General features: G+C 44.1%; 1 long non-coding RNA gene across 1 annotated transcript; it reads right to left on the bottom strand.

The window, feature by feature from the left end:
• Nucleotides 1-2095: 2095 nt before the first annotated feature.
• On the bottom strand, nucleotides 2096-8229 carry LOC309833953. Its single transcript, XR_014297826.1, has 3 exons — nucleotides 7914-8229; nucleotides 5032-5245; nucleotides 2096-2588 (listed from the first exon to the last, which is right to left on the bottom strand). It is a non-coding gene; the product is annotated as an uncharacterized lncRNA (long non-coding RNA).
• Nucleotides 8230-11217: the final 2988 nt, after the last annotated feature.

Below are 11217 nucleotides of genomic sequence, written 5' to 3'. Positions count from 1 at the left end.
TTCAACTAAAAATCACTCATACCCAAAACCAGTAAGATCTCCAACTGAATGAAAGAAGACAATCAGTAGATGCCCATACCCAGAAGACAGATGTTAGATTTATCTGACAACGATTTCTAAATCCTTCAACAATTACAAACACCCTTGAAACAAACAAAAAATTAGAGTCTCAGCAGATAAATAGAAAGTCTCAGCAAAAGAAAAAAAATTTAAAAGATACCAAGAATCAAATAGAAATTTTAGAATTGAACACAATTACACACTCATTTCCACAAGTCGAGTGGATGCCATAATAATATTATTTGGGGGAATCACAAGATAGAACAGCCAATCCTTGCGTCTCAGCCTAAGTTAAACTTAATTCAGAACCAGTGGATGGGAAGCCCTAGCCAGCTTTGAGCACACTCCTTTTGATGCAGACACAAGGCAGTTATTCTCAAGGGATTATCTGCAGACCATAGGACCTTCTTATTCCCTTTGGTTGCTCATGTAGCTACTATTACAGAAGCCCTAGATGGCTTGGAATTATTGGCTGCTAATGAGGAGGGCCCAAGACTCAGGTCTTCATTTCTCAAGGCCACAAATCCTACTACTTAGAGAAGCCTCCATCTCAGATTTTCCAGGGTCACCCCGGACCTGATATTGGTGACTCCATGACCTAGGCTTCCTCCATGATCTGATGTTGGGTAACAACCCCTGGGAGTTCCATGCTCTTCTATAGAGACTGGACAGAGCATCCAACATCCTCCATTCCTGAATGCAAATCCCCAAGGCACAGGACACAGTGGTCCATTCCCTCACCTGACCAATGGCATTCCCTGACCAATGGCAATCTCCTCAGCCTTGCCAGGGAAGCATCATATCCCTGGGATCCCAGCCACCACCGGAGGCCAATCACCTCTCTACAGCCATGGTGGGCCATTGTTCCCCACATAGGCAAACTTCTGTGGCCTAGACTGATGCTGAATTCCAAATCACGGTACTCCCAGAGATCCCATTAAAGAGAGGAACTCTATCCTCTCTGGGGAGTTACAGGACATAAAATTGTAGGCAAACAACTCTACCTAACCTGACCTGATTAGGTCATCTAAGTCATTTCATTACTGAGGATCACAGTTTCCTCAACTGTAAAATATGGGTAATGATTACGCCTGCTTCATACATCATAAGGACGCTTCTATAGCATGTGTGAAAGTATCTGATACCCTGGGAAGTGATCCACCACTGTGACGTCTGACCGGGTGATCCCTTGGGCAGGCTTCCACATTTGGGATATTTGAGATACTGCATGAGTCACAGCATCTACGAATTTTATTGGTTCCTGAATAAGACAGTTTTATTGGTCTCACACTTCCATGCCTGTGGACAATAAAGAACTTTACTTAGAGTTACTTCATCAGTTTGTTTCAGGGTAGCTAATGGATCCTATGGAGTTTTATGGTCTGTACATGAGAGGTTGGATGTTTGCTGCAGGGGGGAACCAGCAATTTAGCCCCTTGGCCCAAGAGAAGTCAGAAAAATATCAGTAAATACCTGGTAGTGAGCTTCCTGAGGGCAGAGGTTGTGTCTTATTCAACTTTTTATTCCTGGCATAAACCCAGTGGTTGGCACAATGTGGGTACTAAGTAAATACTTATTTAATGGACAGACAGAAATATGTTAAAAGGAATACAGTTGTTACTTGCTTCCTGGAATTGCTTTTCTCCATAGTCAGCCTAGGCATTTATTATTTGCCTTGTTTTTGTATTGTATTTGTTACACGGGGTCAATATTTTATTTCACACTTATTGGAGAAAAGGCATCATGTGAATATAAATAGAAAATGTACAGAAGTACCTATGTCTGGTTCATAATTCAAATCCCCAATTATTCTTTTTCTTCATGTAAACTAGAAGTAATCTGAAACAAATTAAAGATCCAGCCTTCATTCATAGATCATCTCCCTAATACTTTCAGGCAAAAGTAGTTTCAGGTCCATGTAATAGAAGTTTTTGACAATTGAAAAGTATTTCTCTTGGAGATTTTATTAGGTGTAAGAGGAAAACCAATAAGAGACATGCATTTACATGTCTAAATTTATATAAGTACTCGCATGTTTATAAATTGGTATTAAAACACTGCTCTTAACACACAAGGAGATTTCACAACTTAGGGATGTGCCAAGCCAAAGATTAAAAAGGAGGAATGCAAAATAGAAGATTCCCCCCCCCAAAAAAAAGCAAACATGGTAGAACCTCTCAATGAACTGGGGTTTGACTATTAAGAATAAGTCAATTCTTTCTGAACCCCAGAGCTAGCAGGAGGCATCTTGTGAGCAAGATTGATCAAAATACTCCTCTTCTTCTGGCAATCACTGACAAGAAAAGCAGCAAGGCTTTGAGCTTTCCTTTCAGCAACCAGCAGTATATTTAGACATGGCACCTTTTTCCATCTGATAGTTTTAGGTAGTCAAACTTTTGCCATGCTGAAAATTCAATCGTATCTTTCCACTGTCACACTGACCTTAATGAAAACTAGAAGATACGGTCTTTTGCAATGAGAATGCTTGACTACATGTAGACTTCTGTTTCTGAGGATGGCATCATAGACTGTGAAAAGAAATAGAAAAAATCATCCACAAATTCTGTGTTCAATGTATGAAAAAAATCACACAGATTTTATTTTTCCTGGTGTTTTGAATAATCTATGATAAAGAGCAGTGATAAGGCTTATATGACTGTAGGGTCTCTTGAAATGAGTATAAAGGTTCTATAGGTGAACATCAGATCAGATCAGTTCCTTCGTTTTTAGAAAAACACTAATGAGAGCTTTCCAGGATGTAGCAACAGGAAAGCCCTCTTCAGCTTGCCCACTAAGTGAGTGTAGGCTGCACCTGGTATCTGTGGGGTACATTCTGTTAGACTGCACCTCAAGCCTGTGTCTGGGACCAGCCTGTGTGTCCTTCCTCAGGGGAGGGCAAGAAGAGCTGCCAGGTTTTCCCCCGGGAAATATTAGCAGAGCACAACACAGCATCTGCCCTATCCAGCCAGCCACCTCTTATAAAATGCCACAAGGAGCATTCCTGGACCCTGACGTGTACAAAAGTACATATCTGTCATTTTTTCCACAGTGTCCAGGAGGCTTTTTGGAAAATGCCCTCTTAGGTCATGAGGATTCTTAGGGTGGGAGGAATTAGAAGTCATCGAAGAATAGCAGGGTCCGTGAGAAGCCACTTCCCAGAGACATGAATAGCAACCAAAGACAGGAGCTCCACTCAGGACTGACAGTGGTGGAAAGGTCAAACACTGAGTAGGGCAGAGACTGAACAGAAGAGTCCAGGAAGCCCCTGCCTAAAAGAGACTGTCCATAACTTCAGGACCAAATGCCACTTGGAGCAGCATCTAGGGGGAAACAGGTTTGGCTCTTAGCCTAAGCCTGGGTTCCTAGCTTGGTCCCTCCATTTGTCCCCCTCCTGGCACGGAGCTTCTAAAACCCTTAGAATTTCCTAAGCGATGAGAACCATAAAGTTGTCTTTTGCTATTTTAATGAAAGCCCCTAAGCATGGGGGCTGGTTGCCAGTGGAGCCAATCTGGTGATTTTAGGGTTGGAACTTTCAATCCCACCCCTCTACTTGGGAGGGGAGAGGGGCTGAAGCTTGAGTTCAGTCACCAATAACCAATGATTTAATCAATCCTGCCTCTGCAATGAAGCCTGCATAAAACCCAAAAGGAGAGGGTTCAGAGAGCTTCTGAGTTGGTGAACATGTGGGGATGTGGGGAGAGCGGTCCCAGAGAGGTCATGGGAGCTCTGCACCCCTTCCCCATCCCTTGCCCTACAGCCTCTCTTCCATCTGGCTGTTCCTGAGTTATATCCTTTGAAATAAATAGGTAATCTGTAAGTATAAGGTTCTCTTGAGTTCTGTGACCCATTCTAGCAAATTAATGGAACCCAAGGAGAGGTCGTTGGAACTTCTGATCTACAGCTGGTAGGTCAGAAGCCCAGGTGCAACCTGGACTTACAATTGGCTTCTGAAGTTGGAGATGGGGGTGGAGGGAAGTCTTATAGGACTGAGACCTTAATCTTTGGGATCTGATACGATTTCCAGGTAGATAGTGTCAGAATTGAGTTAAATTATAGGACTCAGCTGGTGTCACAGAACTGCTTGGGATGGAAAAGAACACACACCTCAGAATTGGTGTCAGAATTGCATGGGGCATGGCAGGGAATATCTTCAGCTGTTTCTAATATTTAGTCTCACTTAAGAACAGGCGCAACAAGCTTTCTTTTCAATACCCGCCCTCACCCCCACTCCGCCCCAGCTTCCCCACTGAGTGTCTGCCAGGTCTTTGAAAGGGAGGTTGTCCACACAGAGCAGCTGAGGACTGAATGAGCCTGAGGGCACTGGTGTGCATCATTTCCGTGGAGCTGTTGCCAGGCAACATGCTGGCTGCCAACCAGGGGAGAAACTTCCAGGATGCTCATGTGCATCCTCGGCGCTGGGTTTGATTGGCCCTGGTGACGTGGTGTTTTTGCAGATGGGGCCAGGGCCTTCCCGAGTTTTCACACACTCTAATAAATTTGAGTTGTCGTTGGTGTGTGCTACACCTTGGTAGACAAAATAAAGAGAAAGGATTCCACTGTTTGGTAGGGACATGGTTTCTAGTGGGGTACATTATTTATCTGCTTTTTATCCCAACTCTGCCAACAACAGAGAGGAGACCAGCATTCTCACACCCTCTCCCCAAATGTAAAGTTCAGGAACTCCTGGTCTCTGGGTCTGGATCCTTGCTCAGAGTGCCCTGTCTTCTCGTAGCCTCACCATCTACGCCTTGGGGAGTGAACTAGGAAATCCCAGTCCCCAAAGTCTGAGCTGCAAATACGGAGTCAGTGACTTCCCCAAGTCATAAATATCCTTTGGTTCATTTATTCATTCTATCAACATCTACCGAATACCTCTTATGTGCCATTTAGGGGATACAGGAAAAAAGACCCAGTCCTTGCTCTCAAGATGTTTTCAGGCTGAAATACCTACCAGGCAGCATGGAAACCAACCTGGGACGCGGGGTTGGAGGACCGATCTGAACCTTGCTGGGTGAGATTGAAGATTCTTCATGCATTGACGGATTCAACAAATATATACCGAACACACACAACGTGCTAGACTCTGATCTGGTCTCTGAGGACTCAGTCATGAATGAAGCCGCCAAGTTCACTGCTCTCACACATTCAGGTGTGGCAGGGCAGGGGACCCGGGAGAAGGCAGGGGCTGCAGAGGAGACAGATTAGCAACAGGTCAGCCAATGCGCAACCCATTTATTCCATGGGTTTTATTGCGATCTCATATGTGTTGGGCAGGGTGTTAGGTGCTAGGGTTGTAAAGACAAATGACACACAGTCCCTCGGGGGGGGGGACACACAATGTCCCCGAGGGCATTTCTGCCAGAGGGAGGAGCCTGTCCATAGGCAGAGAGCAAATGACGGGGCTGCTTGGGGGAGATCAAGCCGTTCAGTAGAGCTGCGGCATAGGGCGTGGTGGTTGAGGAAGCTCCTTCTTTTAATTGTGGAACTCATCCCTTGGGCAATCTGGGGCAAGGAGTCCTTCCTGGAAATTTCATATAAACCCTCTTGAAGTATCTATTGGGGTAGACATTTAGGAACAAACTGTAGGCATTAGAGGTGTATAAAAGAGCATCATTCAGCCTAAGGTGTGGCTCTGCTTGCCTGAAATACACATGAAGAATAAGAGTTTCTAACATTCCAGATTCAGTTCCTTCCACCCTCCCTCCCTTCCTCCCTTCCTTCCTTCCTACCTGGCCCCATTCCCAGAAACTGGTGCAAATAAAAACAAGTGTAGGACTGGAAAATGTCAAAATGAATATAACTAGGATCTGCCCACTGAGGTGTGGCAGGAAACAATATTGCTTAATGTTTGCAAAATGTCAGGACATTCTTGAATAAAAGGCCCTATATAAGTTCAAAGTCTTTATAATTATTTGATGATTACTATAATTTATGATTAATTTATAATTACTATAATTTATAATTACTATAATAACTGTAATTTATAATTACTATAATTGATGATTACTTACTAAAGTAAGACAGTCATAAATCTCTTAGTAAGAGGGTGAAGTCAACACTTTTTGAAAGAGGCAGCAGGCCAGGGACTCTATATAAGGGGTGGTGGGCCGATGGTCTCTAAGGACAAGAGCTCACTGAAAACAGGTGAGCGGTGGAACTCTGCTCAGGCCTATTTAGCATGAAAAATCCAGGGTATGGTGATCAACTGATAATGACTGTGTCTCTGCTAAGTAAATAAGAAAAGTTGGAGTCAGAGAAAACTCAAGAACCTTGCAAGGAAAACACAAGTTATAAAAGATTATGTAGATGATAGAATGAGTTTTTATTTACAATACTTACACATGTTTAGATTTCTTTTAATTTAAGTATATAGTTACTTTTGGATTTGTGAGCACGGGCGAAAGAAAGAATGGGAGAACAGAAAACATGTGTGCATTTAATGGGAACTGTTATAGGCCATATGAGATGTGTTTTTTGTGAATTCAAAGCCAAAGGACAGAGGTGTTTATGTTTTTCCAGATGTAACCTCTCCCCCACCCTCAGGCTCCCTCCTATTTCATTAACCCCACCCACCTTAAGTGACGCCTCTATAACGAACTCCTATCTTCTCTGGAGGCTGTGAAAGATCTAAGGCCAACAAGTCTAACAGCTTAAACTTGGCGGAGTCAAAGGCTAGAAAGGCTTCAGGAGTCTTGCATGGAAGAGAGACCATGGTCTCTTAGATTTGATCTTTGTTCAGAACGGGATATTCCTGGGACAGTCCTTCGCACTGGGAGAGGAGCCTTCCTGGAGTTCCCAACTCTGGGAATCCCAGATGGGCAAAGGGAGGAAAGCAGGCACAGCGGCCGAAGGGAGAGAAGGAACTCCTTCCCAGGTTTCTCTCAACCAGGAAAGGATTTGCCTGCAGAGAGTGAAGAGAAGTGATCGAACCTTCCAGGCTGGCAATCCTTGCTCACAATCCAAATTCAGTAAATACATATTTTCATGGACCATGTGAAAATGCAACTCTGCAAAAAGTGAGTTTAAAAGGAGCCTTATATCTGACTCTAGAAAGTTAGATTTTTCTCAAGAAAATGTGGTCCTAGTGGCAGAAACATTTTATGTATGTGGCTGTCATTGCTGTTGTTTTCATTTAAGGGCTGTTGGTGCACAGCAGTCTGCGGGGCAATGCTAGGGTGTGTATGAGGAGGGAGAGCATGAGGGGATATGGCTAAGATGTGATGCTACAGGAAAGGCCTTTCAGTCCATAGGGAGCAAGCAAGAAAGCTGAGTTAGCAATAAAACCAGGGTCAGGGTGACAGTACAACGTGGAGCAGAAGAGACCTGCCTGGTGTGTGTGTAGAGAGCAGTCCTCAATCCTTCCAGGACCAAGTGGGGTGGGGCACGATGGGGCAGGGCCACCTCCATCTCCCGGCACCTTAGGATGTTAACACGGCAACTTTTCCAGGCTGGTCGGAGGACCCTAAGGACCTAGGATGCCTGTGGTTCAAGGTTTGTGGGGATAATCTGGGAGAACATTCATGGAAAAGGAATGGGGGTTCTCTTGTGAGAGAATTACAAAGAACAAAGATCTTTATTTCCATCTTTTCCAGAAACATTGTTTAACTGAGGAGGAAATAGTCCATGACACCTTACAAATCTAAACACTGCTTTGAGAATTACAAAGTGCTCAGTGGAGGAAGGGTGTGTGGAGGCCACCAGGAACCTGAACTGGCCCCAAGTGGTGTTCAGGTTGTCAGTTTCCAGCGTGCCCTCCACCTTGACACCCCCATGCTGTCTGTCACAGTTTTGCTCTCCAGAAAGGGAGAAGAGGGATGCTGTGCTTGGCATCATGAACACAGTGCTGGACTGACCTGACGTTTTGATAATGGTTCCAAGTGCCTGGAGCCACAGGGGTTTGACCGGATTGGTCCTGGGTGACCGATGGACTCTCCCCACACACACTCCAGTGACGCCTCAACACTCCCTTCTGAACATAGACTCCTTTTTGGCACCTGGAAAGTTGCGTCACAGAGTTTGGGTTCCTTCGATATGCTATGTTGATGTCTTATTGTCCCTTCTTGCTCTTTCCTGATGTAATTGAAAAAAAACAAACAAAGTAACTCTGTGTTCCTAAGTCATTGGCACATGTATTTACACAGACTCTTTTCATTCAAGTGCTTACGCAACACAGACATTTAGCTCCATGCTTGGAAAATGAAACGAGCTTTCATGTTGCAATAAAAGCTAAGTTTTTCCACTTGTGTTTCCAAGAAGAATTTTTTTCCCCTGGAAAAGCAGTACAAAGAGTAAAATGCTCTGGGCTTTGCATCTGGTTGCAAGCAGTCCTTTTTTCCGATGGGTCCTTTCCATAAAGCCAGTGAGAAGCCTCTGTAAATAAACACTTTCACGAAACTATGAGCTTTTCCTGTACCTACATGGCTCTTTCTCTGCTCTTTTTCCTGGGACGGAGTGTCCTCTCTCATTCGGTGCTGGGGGCTCAGTGGGTGATTCCTGTTAGGTGATTGAATCTGAGAGTTCCTGTAAACACAGCTAAAATGCAAAGTTCCTGTATCTTTCTGGTGTTCTGGACTGGGCACGGCATTTTCTACTCAACTAAGGGAAATCAGATAGACTATCTCAATGTTGTAGGGAAGAAAAACAAAAAGCATGGCTTTTTGTTAATTCAAATGACTTCCTTAATACCTCTTCTTCATCTTGACATATTCTCTTCCTGGGTGTTTGGAAGGAACCACCCACAATACTAACCTTCAAACAAAAGAGATGAGAAAAGCATCATGAAAGTGCCGAGTACATATTTATACACACACCCCACTTGTAATGATAGTAGTAACTCAAAAGGATCGTAGCTAAGCTCCGCTGACCAAGGGAGATGATGGGAGCAGCCAGCAGTAGAAGGGGCTCGTGGAAGGTGGAGGCTTTGGGGGCAGGTGGCTGGCTCCTCAGGCATCCCCTGGGGTCAGCGGCAAGCTATTCTGGGTGGCATTTGTATATTCATTTGGTAGCTAGTGGGGGAACCAGGGCTCTTTGTACACGAGGAAGGTGATTAGAGGAATAGCTGGGATGAGAAAGTATTTGAGAGCAAGTGCTTGATGGTGACCAGTTGTCCGATCTCTTGTCTGCTGACCCCCTTATGAGTTCAATCCTGGACCCCTATCATGACCTGACTTCGTGAGGATTTGACTTTGCTGGTGGAAATAGCCTGTTTATTGGTCTCCCCAGGCTCTGGCCCAGGTTTGTTCCTGCCTAGGAGTCCTATAGAGGGAGAACGGGAAACATGGCTCAAGGTGACCAAAGGGGTCTGAGATTCCCAGGCTGGGGGCTTAGAGCAGTGGGGAATGTCTTCCAGCTTCTTCTTCTAACCAAAGCAAAGATGGCAAGGCACCAAGGAAAGCGTAACCTTTCCTCTTAACTCAAGGAAAAAGAACCCAAAGTAAGAGAAGCACTGATGAGAAATTCTACTTTTGGTATTACCTTTTGATAATGAAGAGGCTATTGGGATGAGGCACATGCATCAGAAACTGGCTTTTCAAGATCTGCAGTCAGATCACCGTATTTCTCAGTGTTGAGAATCAAAGTATCTTGGTTTCTTGAAAGAACCTGTATTTGGTAACTCGACAGTATGTTGAGTCCCTGTGGGCTGAGCAGGAGTCTCGTCATTTTTAAGCTAATTAAAAGGATGGATGGAGCACATGTCCCGCTCTGGCTTATTTCATTATGATTCAAATAATTAATTTTCTTAGTTCAGACAGGGGGACACACATTCATTCTTTTCACACTCTTCCATAGAAACACTACATATTGTTATGACAACAATTGATATCTTCACATCTTTGAGCTAATTTCTATTTTAAAATCATTTTAGGATCCGTAGTGCCAAGTCATCAATATGTCTGTGCTGTGGCTACTTCTGGGCCTTCTTGCCTTTACTGGTGAGTGTGTTGCATTTTTCCCAAATGACCTTGGAGATGGGAAAGATAAGCATGGGGACATAGTGGTACTTCTGATAATTAAAACTGCAGTGGAAAAAAAAAAAACTGCAGTGGAAAATGTTCTTTTCCCCCCCAAGCTGTTCAACAAATCCTGGAGTTGCTAACAGCCACCGACAAGCAGCCTCTTGCCAGGTGCCTCACAAAAGGAGGGGGCTCTGCAGAATGTGGGGTGGACTTACAGCAGCATTGCTTGGGCCAGACTTTAAATCCATACCATTGAAAAATGCTCACTGTTCCTCTATAAAAATTCTTTCACCAGAAGTATTTATTGAATTTATTAATAGACCATATAATTCTACAGAAGCATTGATGTGATTTACCAATGTAAAACTAATGTAATGCAATACAAAACTAGCAACACTGGGACCAAGGAGATGGGACTCAGCTAACCACTGAGGCTGACATCGTTGCCATGCTTGAATTTCAGATTCGGTCCTAAGGTTCCTTGCAACTGGGGCAAAGAGGAAAAGGCAATTTTTTTTTTTTTTGACAAAGAAAAGTAGGAAGCATAGTTACTCAAGAGAAGCAAATTTTTTCCTGGCTCTGAATTCTAAAAACTTCTCAGATAGGGCCAGCCTTACATTCATTCCTTTCTTTCTTGAACCATCCATTCAACAAACATTTTTTAAAATTTTACAAGGAATTTTGGGACTATAAGGAACTTTGGGTGAAGGAGACAAGATGGCAGAGTAGAAGGACATGAGCTCACCTCGTCTTATGGGAACACCAAAATCACAACTAACTGCTGAACAACCATCAACAAAAAAGTGCTAAAGATACCCTACATCCAAAGACAAAGAAGAAGCCACAATGAGACAGTAGGAGGGGTGCAATCATGGTAAAATCAAGTCCCATACACTCCAGGTGGGCGACCCACAAACTGGAAAATAATTATACCACAGAAGCTCTCCCACAGGAGTGAACGTTCTGAGACTCACATGAGGCTCTCCAGCTTGGGGTCTGGCAATGGAAGGAGGAGCCCCCAGTGAATCTGGCTTTGAAGGCCAACAGGATTTGATCACAGGAATTCCACAAGACTGGGGGAAACAGAAACTCCACTCTTGGAGGGTGCACACATGGTCTTGTGCACACCAGGACCCAGGATAAAAAGCAGTGACCTCATAAGAGACTGGACCAGACTTACTTACTAGTATTGGAGGGTCTC

This window comes from Grampus griseus (assembly GCF_964374135.1).
Source record: "Grampus griseus genome assembly, chromosome: 15".
NCBI lineage: Eukaryota > Metazoa > Chordata > Mammalia > Artiodactyla > Delphinidae > Grampus > Grampus griseus.
Note: the sequence above shows the minus strand (reverse complement) of the source record. Positions and strands in the feature narration are given on the sequence as shown.